Raw genomic sequence first — 13,028 nt, 5'->3', positions numbered from 1 at the left:
CGGGCGGCAGAGGGCGCCTGGCTTGGCTGCGCATGCGCCTGGGCAGCGTTCGCAGAAGGTCCGCCAGGAGGCAGCAAAGGAGCCAATGGGGGGAGAGTCCAGCGTGCGCCCCGCCCCGCCCCGCCGGGAGCCCCGGTGTCCGGCCCCCCCCCCGCCCCGCCTCGCCCCGCCGGGAGCCCCGGTGTCCGGCCCCCCCCGCCCCGCTGGGAACCCCGGTGTCCGCCCCGCCCCGCCCCCGCCCCGCCGGGAGCCCCGGTGTCCGGCCCCCCCCGCCCCGCTGGGAACCCCGGTGTCCGGCCCCCCCCGCCCCGCCTCGCCTCGCCCCGCCGGGAGCCCCGGTGTCCGGCCCCCCCCGCCCCGCCTCGCCTCGCCCCGCCGGGAGCCCCGGTGTCCGGCCCCCCCCCGCCCCGCCCCGCCCCGCCCCGCTCTCCGGTGAGAGGTTCTTAACGCCCATTTCGGCAGCTCTGCACCGGTTCTTCGGGCCCCGAAGGGTCCAGCCCCCCGGGCCGCTCAGTGCACACTCGGCTCTGCCCCCAGCGCGAGGGGTCTGGCCAAGTGCCGGCGGGGGGCGAGAACAGACGGTTCTGAACACCCACCCCACGCGGGTGCGTGGCCGGTCCCGCAGGAGTCGGTGCTGGAGGGATCCCGGGCAGGCTGCACCCGGGCGCTCACTGCCAGGCCGCGCTCCCATTTCCGAGTGCAGGGAAAAGCCCTTTCTTCTCCCCATAGGCCCCCGAGGGGCAGGGCCCCTGACCAGGGGGCCGCTGTGGACGCTGCCCCAGACACGCTCCAGGTACCAGTCCCACAAACCTGAGCTGCAGATTGACTAGCTGGGAGGCTGCCCCAGGCTGGGGAGGCGACCACACGGGTCAGGTGCACACCAAGCTCGGAGACATTTCTAATAGTGCTGGAGAGTCGCTATCGGTACCGGTGCCTGGGCACAGGGCCTGACACACACGGAACACAGCTGGAGAATCGGTGTCGGTACCGGCGTTGGGCGCACAGGGCCTGACGCACACGGAACACAGCTGGAGAGTCGGTATCGGTACCAGCGCGTGCGCACAGGGCCTGACGCACACGGAACCCAGCTGGAGAGTCGGTATCGGTACCGGCGCGTGCGCACAGGGCCTGACGCACACGGAACACAGCTGGACAGTCGGTATCGGTACCGGCGCCTGGGCACAGGGCCTGACGCACACGGAACATGGCTGGAGAGTCGGTATCGGTACCGGTGCGTGCGTACAGGGCCTGACGCACACGGAACACAGCTGGAGAGTCGGTATCGGTACCGGCGCGTGCGTACAGGGCCTGACGCACACGGAACACAGCTGGACAGTCGGTATTGGTACCAGCGCGTGCGCACAGGGCCTGACACACACACACTTCGCAGGCAGGTGCAGGGCATCGCCAGCTTTCACTGGACACCTTCCTTGGCCCCTGGCACTTGGTGAGCTGCGACTGTGGTGAGCGTGATGGTGTCTGTAGCCAGGTTAAACAGCCACTTGTTTAACATCAGTACCAGGCAAATTAGTAGAAACACTAGTAAAGAATAAAACTGCAAGGCACATAGAAGAGCACGAATTGTTGGGCAAAAGTCAGCATGGTTTCTGCAGAGGGAAGTCGTGTCTAATCTATTAGAATTCTTTGAAGGGGTTAATAAACATGCGGACAAGGGGCACCCAGTGGACATAATATACCTAGATTTCCAGAAAGCCTTTGACACGGTCCCACACCAAAGGCTTTTATGTAAATTAGGCGGTCATGGGATAGGAGGAAAGGTCCTTTCATGGATTGGGAATTGGTTAAAAGACAGAAAACAAAGGGTGGGAATAAATGGTAAATTTTCACAATGGAGGAGGGTAACTAGTGGTGTTCCCCAGGGGTCAGTCCTGGGACCGATCCTGTTCAACTTGTTCATCAATGATCTAGAAAATGAGGTAAGCAGTGAGGTGGCAAAGTTTGCAGATGACACCAAGTTGTTCAGGACAGTCAAAACCAAAAGGGATTGTGAAGAACTACAAAAAGATCTCAGCAAACTGAGTGATTGGGCAGCAAAATGGCAAATGAAATTTAATGTGGGTAAGTGTAAGGTAATGCACATTGGAAAAAATAACCCAAATTACACATACTACATGATGGGGTCAAATTTAGCTACGACAGATCAGGAAAGGGATCTTGGAGTTCTAGTGGATAGTTCTCTGAAGCCATCCACGCAGTGTGCAGCGGCAGTTAGTAAGGCAAATAGGATGTTAGGAATTATTAAAAAAGGGATCGATAATAAGACAAAAGATATCATACTTCCCCTATATAAAACTATGGTACGCCCACATCTTGAGTACTGCGTGCAGATGTGGTCTCCTCACCTCAAAAAAGATATATTGGCATTAGAAAAGGTTCAGAAAAGGGTGACTAAGATGATTAGGGGCTTGGAACGGGTCCCATATGGGGAGAGGCTAGAGAGACTGTGACTTTTCAGTTTGGAAAAGGGGCGATTGAGGGGCGATATGATAGAAGTATATAAAATCATGAATGGTGTGGAGAAAGTGAATATAGAAAAATTATTTACCTTTTCCCATAATACAAGAACTAGGGGACACCAAATGAAATTGATGGGTAGTAGGTTCAAAACTAATAAAAGGAAATTTTTCTTCACACAGCGCACAGTCAACCTGTGGAACTCCTTGCCCGAGGAGGCTGTGAAGGCCAGGACTCTATTAGGGTTTAAAAAAGAGCTTGATAAATTTTTGCAGGTTAGGTCCATAAATGGCTGTTAGCCAGGGATAAAGTATGGTGCCCCAGCCTTCAGAACAAGGGCAGGAGATGGATGGCAGGAGATAAATCACTTGATCATTGTCTTCTGTTCTCCTTCTCTGGAGCACCTGGCATTGGCCACGGTCGGCAGATGGGATGCTGGGCTGGATGGACCTTTGGTCTGACCCAGTATGGCCATTCTTATGTTCTTACTCCCACAGCTCACTAGGCTTCAGCGCCATTTCCCCACACCCAGCCCAGCGCCCCCAAGCAGCGCTGCCCCCACCTGGCCCGTGTCAGTGGCCTCTCTACCGATGTCGGCACAATGAGGCCCAGCTCTGAGCACCTCCAGCTCCTTCCTTGCAAGTGGGTTTGCCAAGTGTCCTGCACTCCCCAGGCAATGGGGCGCCCGGCTCTGACCCCTCCCCACACAGAACCCAGGGGTCTGGGACAAGGGCTACTGGGGTTGGCAGCTGGCATAGATCCCCCCCGGCCCTGCGCCCACCCGCGGGCAGCTGGGATGCGGCGGCAGGAGGGCGAGTCGGTGCCAGGGACCCGGCGCAGAACAGACTTGTCAGTCAGTTCCAGCCATTGCAGAGAGAGGGGGACCCTGAGCCAGACCTCCCCCACCCTGGCAAGCCTGGGCCATCCTCTGGCCTTTGTCCTGCTTCTTGGGTAAAAGGTGTCCCCTGGTCACCGTCCCCACAAGGTTCAGGTTCCCAAGGGCCTTGCGTTTGTGGGAGAGGCCATGGCACCGGAAACTCCCATCACCAGCAGGTCCTGGTGCAGGGCCCAGGGAAGCTGAGGCTCAGGGGCGTGGGGGGGGGGGCAAGTGCCACGTGACCCGTGATTTTGGAAGAGCAGATCCGGACCCCCAGGGGAAGTGGGGGGATGTGGAGGGGAACTGGGGCGACGCAAAGCTCCTGGGGAAGTGGGGGGGCGTTGAGGGGAACTGGGGGGCTCAAAGCGCCAGGGGAAGTGGGGGGATGCGGAGGGGAACTGGGGCGGCTCAAAGCGCTGGGGGAAGTGGGGGGATGCGGAGGGGAACTGGGGGGGGGCTCAAAGCCCTGGGGGAAGTGGGGAGATGCGGAGGGGAACTGGGGGGGCTCAAAGCGCCAGGGGAAGTGGGGGGGGGAATGCGAAGGGGAACTTGGGGGGCTGCGAAGGGGAACTGGGGCGGCTCAAAGCCCTGGGAGAAGTGGGGGGATGCGGAGGGGAACTGGGGGGGCTCAAAGCCCCGCGGGAAGTGGGGGGATGCGGAGGGGAACTGGGGGGGGGCTCAAAGCCCTGGGGGAAGTGGGGAGATGCGGAGGGGAACTGGGGGGGCTCAAAGCGCCAGGGGAAGTGGGGGGGGGAATGCGAAGGGGAACTTGGGGGGCTGCGAAGGGGAACTGGGGCGGCTCAAAGCCCCAGGGGAAGTGGCGGGGATTCGGAGGGGAACTGGGGCGGCTCAAAGCCCTGGGAGAAGTGGGGGGATGTGGAGGGGAACTGGGGGGGCTCAAAGCCCCGCGGGAAGTGGGGGGATGCGGAGGGGAACTGGGTCGGCTCAAAGCCCCGCAGGACACAGGAGCAAACTCTGCCCCTCCCCACATCTCCATTACAGCAGCTCCGTAACCCCGCCCTCACCTCTGGGGCCCCGCCCCCCCTTCTGGCCCCGCCCCGTCTCCGTGTCCTCGCCCCCGAGCACCCCCCCCACAGGCCCCGCCCGCACGGTGCGCTGTTCCCAGGTCGTGCGGCGACCTGGCAGCCTCCAGCCGCTGACCCCGTGTCATGCCCCTGTCACCCTGCCACGACACGGGGCGCCCACCCCGCTGAGCCAGGGCAGGGACCCAGGCGTCCGGGCTGCCCCCCCACCAGTCAGGGCAGGGACCCAGGCGTCCGGGCTGCCCCGCCCCCAGCCAGGGCAGGGACCCAGGCGTCCGGGCTGCCCCCCCCACAGTCAGGGCAGGGACCCAGGCGTCCGGGCTGCCCCCCCACCAGTCAGGGCAGGGACCCAGGCGTCCGGGCTGCCCCGCCCCCAGCCAGGGCAGGGACCCAGGCGTCCGGGCTGCCCCCCCGCAGCCAGGGCAGGGACCCAGGCGTCCGGGCTGCCCCCCACCCCCAGCCAGGGCAGGGACCCAGGCGTCCGGGCTGCTCCCCTCCCCCACAAGCGGAGAGGGAACGCGAGTGTCCAGGCTCACAGCTGCATGGCCAGGTACAGGGGCTGGGGGATTCACAGATGTATTCCAGGGCAACAGTGTTCTCGTGTTTGATCCTGCGACACAATGGAGAACCCAGTTGGGGCGGCAGAGCCCCCCAAGCGCCCGGCCTGGGCCTCTGTGCCCGAACCCCCCTCCAGCAGCTGCTGCTGAGCTCCTGGCACCCCCTGCCCCTGACGTCCAGAGCATGGCAACCTCGTTCTGCACCAGCGCTGGGGAGGCACCCGGGCCAAGCAGCCTGGAGAGGTCTGCATGGAAGTGTGGGGGGAGCGGAGAGCTGAACAGAGGGACAAACCGATGGAGGGAAGGGGGCGTGGGGCTGGACAGGCAGAGGAAGACATAGAGGGAAGGGGGCGTGGGGCTGGACGGGCAGACGAAGGCATGGAGGGAAGGGGGCGTGGGGCTGGACGCGCAGAGGAAGGCATGGAGGGAAGGGGGCGTGGGGCTGGACGGGCAGAGGAAGGCATGGAGGGAAGGGGGCGTGGGGCTGGACAGGCAGAGGAAGACATGGAGGGAAGGGGGCGTGGGGCTGGACGGGCAGAGGAAGGCATGGAGGGAAGGGGGCGTGGGGCTGGACGGGCAGACGAAGGCATGGAGGGAAGGGGGCGTGGGGCTGGACAGAGGGACAAACCAATGGAGGGAAGGGGGCGTGGGGCTGTAGGGGCAGACGAAGGCATGGAGGGAAGGGGGCGTGGGGCTGGACGGGCAGACGAAGGCATGGAGGGTAGGGGGCGTGGGGCTGGACGGGCAGATGAAGGCATGGAGGGAAGGGGGCGTGGGGCTGGACGGGCAGAGGAAGGCATGGAGGGAAGGGGGCGTGGGGCTGGACGGGCAGAGGAAGGCATGGAGGGAAGGCGGTGTGGGGCTGGATGGGCAGAGGAAGACATGGAGGGAAGGGGGCGTGGGGCTGGACGGGCAGACGAAGGCATGGAGGGAAGGGGGCGTGGGGCTGGATGGGCAGAGGAAAGCATGGAGGGAAGGGGGCGTGGGGCTGGATGGGCAGAGGAAGGCATGGAGGGAAGGGGGCGTGGGGCTGGACGGGCAGACGAAGGCATGGAGGGAAGGGGGCGTGGGGCTGGACGCGCAGAGGAAGGCATGGAGGGAAGGGGGCGTGGGGCTGGACGGGCAGAGGAAGGCATGGAGGGAAGGGGGCGTGGGGCTGGACGGGCAGAGGAAGACATGGAGGGAAGGGGGCGTGGGGCTGGACGGGCAGAGGAAGGCATGGAGGGAAGGGGGCGTGGGGCTGGACGGGCAGACGAAGGCATGGAGGGAAGGGGGCGTGGGGCTGGACAGAGGGACAAACCAATGGAGGGAAGGGGGCGTGGGGCTGGAGGGGCAGACGAAGGCATGGAGGGAAGGGGGCGTGGGGCTGGACGGGCAGACGAAGGCATGGAGGGTAGGGGGCGTGGGGCTGGACGGGCAGATGAAGGCATGGAGGGAAGGGGGCGTGGGGCTGGACGGGCAGAGGAAGGCATGGAGGGAAGGGGGCGTGGGGCTGGACAGAGGGACAAACCAATGGAGGGAAGGGGGCGTGGGGCTGGAGGGGCAGAGGAAGGCATGGAGGGAAGGGGGCGTGGGGCTGGACGGGCAGAGGAAGGCATGGAGGGAAGGGGGCGTGGGGCTGGATGGGCAGAGGAAAGCATGGAGGGAAGGGGGCGTGGGGCTGGATGGGCAGAGGAAGGCATGGAGGGAAGGGGGCGTGGGGCTGGACGGGCAGACGAAGGCATGGAGGGAAGGGGGCGTGGGGCTGGACGCGCAGAGGAAGGCATGGAGGGAAGGGGGCGTGGGGCTGGACGGGCAGAGGAAGGCATGGAGGGAAGGGGGCGTGGGGCTGGACGGGCAGAGGAAGGCATGGAGGGAAGGGGGCGTGGGGCTGGACGGGCAGAGGAAGGCATGGAGGGAAGGGGGCGTGGGGCTGGACGGGCAGACGAAGGCATGGAGGGAAGGGGGCGTGGGGCTGGACGGGCAGAGGAAGGCATGGAGGGAAGGGGGCGTGGGGCTGGACGGGCAGACAAAGGCATGGAGGGAAGGGGGCGTGGGGCTGGACGCGCAGAGGAAGGCATGGAGGGAAGGGGGCGTGGGGCTGGACGGGCAGAGGAAGACATGGAGGGAAGGGGGCGTGGGGCTGGACGGGCAGAGGAAGGCATGGAGGGAAGGGGGCGTGGGGCTGGACGGGCAGAGGAAGGCATGGAGGGAAGGGGGCGTGGGGCTGGACGGGCAGAGGAAGACATGGAGGGAAGGGGGCGTGGGGCTGGGCTGAAGGGGAGCTCTAAAGGGGATGGAGAGAGACTGTTCTCAGTGGTGTCGGATGGCAGAACAAGGAGCAATGGGCTGAAGTTGAAGAGGGGGAGGTGTAGGTTGGATATTAGGAAAAACGCTTTCCCCAGGCGGGAGGTGAAGCACTGGAATGTGTTGCCTAGAGAGGTGATGGATTCTCCATCCCTGGAGGTTTTTAAGTCCCGGCTGGACAAGGTCCCGGCTGGGAGGACTTAGTGGGGCTGATCCTGCTTTGGGCAGGGGCTGGACTCTGACCTCCTGAGGTCCCTTCCAGCCCTGGGATCCTGCGACAGATGGACAGACAAGTATCCACGTGGGAGCTGAGTTAGTCCGTATCTTCCGGAACAGCAAGTCCTGGGGCACCTTATGGACAAACAGATATTTTGGGGCATGAGCTTTCGTGGGCAAAGATCCGCTTCATCGGCTGCGTGAGTGGTGGGGGGGTCAGAGGGGTGTTTAAAGAGGGGTCCCGGCAAAGGGCAGGGCTGTGGTACTGCGGGGCAGGAGGGCAGGCCGGCACTCTGCAGAAAGGCTGACGCCCAGGCAGAATGCGCCCCACACGCTAGGGCTGCTCCCCACGCAGGGTACCACAAGCGGTCCTGGGGCACCTCTGCACTAATAGGGACTTTGGAGCAGGCACGCTCATGGGCCAGGCCAGCTTCGTCAGAGGCACGCGTGGCAGGCAGGGGTGTTTAAAGAGGGGTCCCGTCAAAGGGCAGGGCTGGGGCTGACAGGGTCTGTTCAGTCGGGGGGAAAAGGCCCAGGAGCAGCACTAGGTACCAAAAGGAAAACCCGGCTCGGCTCACCCAGGGGGACATGGCCCATGGGCAGACTCTAATGGGGAGCTGGGAACACCCCGGGCAGAGGAGCTGCTTTGGCAGGGGGCAGCCAGGCCCAGTCGCTGCTTAATCCTTGGCTAATGGAGTCGCATTTGCAAATAAATTGCAGCTCAGAGATCTGTCTCTCCAGGTGATGTCTGAAATGTCTTTGGTTCAGGCCCCTCACCCTTAGCTCTGCTACTGAGAGTCCAGGGGAGCGACGTGTCCCCCGCCGGCTTGTGTAGCCCACCGTGCCCAAGGGCTGATTTACGGCCATGTATTCTGTTACGCAGAGACTGTCCAGTCTGGCCAATGTAAACTGCAGTGGGTCACCGCTGGCACAGGGCGCCGGGTGTTATCTCAGCGGCTGTGCCGGGGGCACCGCTGGCACAGGGCGCCGGGTGTTATCTCGGCGGCTGGGCCAGGGGCACCGCTGGCACAGGGCGCCGGGTGTTATCTCGGCGGCTGGGCCGGGGCACCGCTGGCACAGGGCGCCGGGTGTTATCTCGGCGGCTGTGCTGGGGCACCGCTGGCACAGGGCGTAGAGTGTTATCTCGGCGGCTGTGCGGGGGCACCGCTGGCACAGGGCGCCGGGTGTTATCTCGGCGGCTGGGCCGGGGGCACCGCCGGCACAGGGCGCCGGGTGTTATCTCGGCGGCTGGGCCGGGGGCACCGCCGGCACAGGGCGCCGGGTGTTATCTCGGCGGCTGGGCCGGGGCACCGCCGGCACAGGGCGCCGGGTGTTATCTCGGCGGCTGGGCCGGGGGCACCGCCGGCACAGGGCGCCGGGTGTTATCTCGGCGGCTGGGCCGGGGGCACCGCCGGCACAGGGCGCCGGGTGTTATCTCGGCGGCTGGGCCGGGGGCACCGCCGGCACAGGGCGCCGGGTGTTATCTCGGCGGCTGGGCCGGGGGCACCGCCGGCAAAGGGCGTAGAGTGTTATCTCGGCGGCTGGGCCGGGGGCACCGCTGGCACAGGGCGCCGGGTGTTATCTCGGGGATGGGCCGGGGGCACCGCTGGCACAGGGCGCCGGGTGTTATCTCGGCGGCTGGGCCGGGGGCACCGCTGGCACAGGGCGCCGGGTGTTATCTCGGCGGCTGGGCCGGGGGCACCGCTGGCACAGGGCGCCGGGTGTTATCTCGGGGATGGGCCGGGGGCACCGCTGGCACAGGGCGCCGGGTGTTATCTCGGCGGCTGGGCCGGGGGCACCGCTGGCACAGGGCGCCGGGTGTTATCTCGGCGGCTGGGCCGGGGGCACCGCTGGCACAGGGCGCCGGGTGTTATCTCGGCGGCTGTGCTGGGGCACCTGCTGGCACAGGGCGCCGGGTGTTATCTCGGCGGCTGGGCCGGGGGCACCGCTGGCACAGGGCGCCGGGTGTTATCTCGGCGGCTGGGCCGGGGGCACCGCTGGCACAGGGCGCCGGGTGTTATCTCGGCGGCTGGGCCGGGGGCACCGCTGGCACAGGGCGCCGGGTGTTATCTCGGCGGCTGGGCCGGGGGCACCGCTGGCACAGGGCGCCGGGTGTTATCTCGGCCGGCCGGGGCCCTGTCGCCTGGCGGGGACACCGCTGGCACAGGGCGCCGGGTGTTATCTCGGCGGCTGGGCCGGGGGCACCGCTGGCACAGGGCGCCGGGTGTTATCTCGGCGGCTGGGCCGGGGGCACCGCTGGCACAGGGCGCCGGGTGTTATCTCGGCGGCTGGGCCGGGGGCCGGCGGCTGGGCCGGGGGCACCACTGGCACAGGGCGCCGGATGTTATCTCGGCGGCTGGGCCGGGGGCACCGCTGGCACAGGGCGCCGGGTGTTATCTCGGCGGCTGGGCCGGGGGCACCGCTGGCACACGGCGCCGGGTGTTATCTCGGCGGCTGTGCGGGGGCACCGCTGGCACAGGGCGCCGGGTGTTATCTCGGCGGCTGAGCCGGGGGCACCGCTGGCAAAGGGCTCCGGGTGTTATCTCGGCGGCTGGGCCGGGGGCACCGCTGGCACAGGGCGCCGGGTGTTATCTCGGCGGCTGGGCCGGGGGCACCGCTGGCACAGGGCGCCGGGTGTTATCTCGGCGGCTGGGCCGGGGGCACCGCTGGCACAGGGCGCCGGGTGTTATCTCGGCGGCTGGGCCGGGGGCACCGCTGGCACAAGGCGCCGGGTGTTATCTCGGCGGCTGTGCAGGGGCACCGCTGGCACAGGGCGCCGGGTGTTATCTCGGCGGCTGGGCCGGGGGCACCGCTGGCACAGGGCGCCGGGTGTTATCTCGGCGGCTGGGCCGGGGGCACCGCTGGCACAGGGCGCCGGGTGTTATCTCGGCGGCTGGGCCGGGGGCACCGCTGGCACAGGGCGCCGGGTGTTATCTCAGCGGCTGTGCCGGGGCACCGCTGGCACAGGGCGCCGGGTGTTATCTCGGCGGCTGTGCCGGGGCACCGCTGGCACAGGGCGCCGGGTGTTATCTCGGCGGCTGGGCCGGGGCACCGCTGGCACAGGGCGCCGGGTGTTATCTCGGCGGCTGGGCCGGGGCACCGCTGGCACAGGGCGCCGGGTGTTATCTCGGCGGCTGGGCCGGGGGCACCGCTGGCACAGGGCGCCGGGTGTTATCTCGGCGGCTGGGCCGGGGGCACCGCTGGCACAGGGCGCCGGGTGTTATCTCGGCGGCTGGGCCGGGGGCACCGCTGGCACAGGGCGCCGGGTGTTATCTCGGCGGCTGGGCCGGGGGCGCTGGGTGTTATCTCGGCGGCTGGGCCGGGGGCACCGCTGGCACAGGGCGCCGGGTGTTATCTCGGCGGCTGGGCCGGGGGCACCGCTGGCACAGGGCGCCGGGTGTTATCTCGGCGGCTGGGCCGGGGGCACCGCTGGCACAGGGCGCCGGGTGTTATCTCGGCGGCTGTGCTGGGGTACCGCTGGCACAGGGCGCTGGGTGTTATCTCACCGGCTGGGCCGGGGGCACCGCTGGCACAGGGCTCCGGGTGTTATCTCGGCGGCTGTGCGGGGGCACCGCTGGCACAGGGCGCCGGGTGTTATCTCGGCGGCTGGGCCGGGGGCACCGCTGGCACAGGGCGCCGGGTGTTATCTCGGCGGCTGGGCCGGGGGCACCGCTGGCACAGGGCGCCGGGTGTTATCTCGGCGGCTGGGCCGGGGGCACCGCTGGCACAGGGCGCCGGGTGTTATCTCGGCGGCTGGGCCGGGGGCACCGTTGGCACAGGGCGCCGGGTGTTATCTCGGCGGCTGGGCCGGGGGCACCGTTGGCACAGGGCTCCGGGTGTTATCTCGGCGGCTGGGCCGGGGGCACCGCTGGCACAGGGCTCCGGGTGTTATCTCGGCGGCTGGGCCGGGACCGCTGGCACAGGGCGCCGGGTGTTATCTCGGCGGCTGTGCCGGGGCACCGCTGGCACAGGGCGCCGGGTGTTATCTCGGCGGCTGTGCCGGGGCACCGCTGGCACAGGGCGCCGGGTGTTATCTCGGCGGCTGTGCCGGGGCACCGCTGGCACAGGGCGCCGGGTGTTATCTCGGCGGCTGGGCCGGGGGCACCGCTGGCACAGGGCGCTGGGTGTTATCTCGGCGGCTGTGCTGGGCACCGCTGGCACAGGGCCCCGGGTGTTATCTCGGCGGCTGTGCTGGGGCACCGCTGGCACAGGGCCCCGGGTGTTATCTCGGCGGCTGTGCTGGGGCACCGCTGGCACAGGGCCCCGGGTGTTATCTCGGCGGCTGTGCTGAGGCACCGCTGGCACAGGGCCCCGGGTGTTATCTCGGCGGCTGTGCTGAGGCACCGCTGGCACAGGGCCCCGGGTGTTATCTCGGCGGCTGGGCCGGGGGCACCGCTGGCACAGGGCGCCGGGTGTTATCTCGGCGGCTGGGCCGGGGGCACCGCTGGCACAGGGCGCCGGGTGTTATCTCGGCGGCTGTGCTGGGGCACTGCTGGCACAGGGCGCCGGGTGTTATCTCGGCGGCTGGGCCGGGGGCACCGCTGGCACAGGGCGCCGGGTGTTATCTCGGCGGCTGGGCCGGGGGCACCGCTGGCACAGGGCGCCGGGTGTTATCTCGGCGGCTGGGCCGGGGGCACCGCTGGCACAGGGCGCCGGGTGTTATCTCGGCGGCTGGGCCGGGGGCGCCGGGTGTTATCTCAGCGGCTGGGCCGGGGACACCGCTGGCACAGGGCGCCGGGTGTTATCTCGGCGGCTGGGCCGGGGGCACCGCTGGCACAGGGCGCCGGGTGTTATCTCGGCGGCTGGGCCGGGGGCACCGCTGGCACAGGGCGCCGGGTGTTATCTCGGCGGCTGGGCCGGGGGCACCGCTGGCACAGGGCGCCGGATGTTATCTCGGCGGCTGGGCCGGGGGCACCGCTGGCACAGGGCGCCGGGTGTTATCTCGGCGGCTGGGCCGGGGGCACCGCTGGCACACGGCGCCGGGTGTTATCTCGGCGGCTGTGCGGGGGCACCGCTGGCACAGGGCGCCGGGTGTTATCTCGGCGGCTGAGCCGGGGGCACCGCTGGCAAAGGGCTCCAGGTGTTATCTCGGCGGCTGGGCCGGGGGCACCGCTGGCACAGGGCGCCGGGTGTTATCTCGGCGGCTGGGCCGGGGCACCGCTGGCACAGGGCGCCGGGTGTTATCTCGGCGGCTGGGCCGGGGGCACCGCTGGCACAGGGCGCCGGGTGTTATCTCGGCGGCTGTGCAGGGGCACCGCTGGCACAGGGCGCCGGGTGTTATCTCGGCGGCTGGGCCGGGGGCACCGCTGGCACAGGGCGCCGGGTGTTATCTCGGCGGCTGGGCCGGGGGCACCGCTGGCACAGGGCGCCGGGTGTTATCTCGGCGGCTGGGCCGGGGGCACCGCTGGCACAGGGCGCCGGGTGTTATCTCAGCGGCTGTGCCGGGGCACCGCTGGCACAGGGCGCCGGGTGTTATCTCGGCGGCTGTGCCGGGGCACCGCTGGCACAGGGCGCCGGGTGTTATCTCGGCGGCTGGGCCGGGGCACCGCTGGCACAGGGCGCCGGGTGTTATCT

This window comes from Carettochelys insculpta, chromosome 22 (genome assembly GCF_033958435.1).
Source record: "Carettochelys insculpta isolate YL-2023 chromosome 22, ASM3395843v1, whole genome shotgun sequence".
NCBI lineage: Eukaryota > Metazoa > Chordata > Testudines > Carettochelyidae > Carettochelys > Carettochelys insculpta.
Note: the sequence above shows the minus strand (reverse complement) of the source record.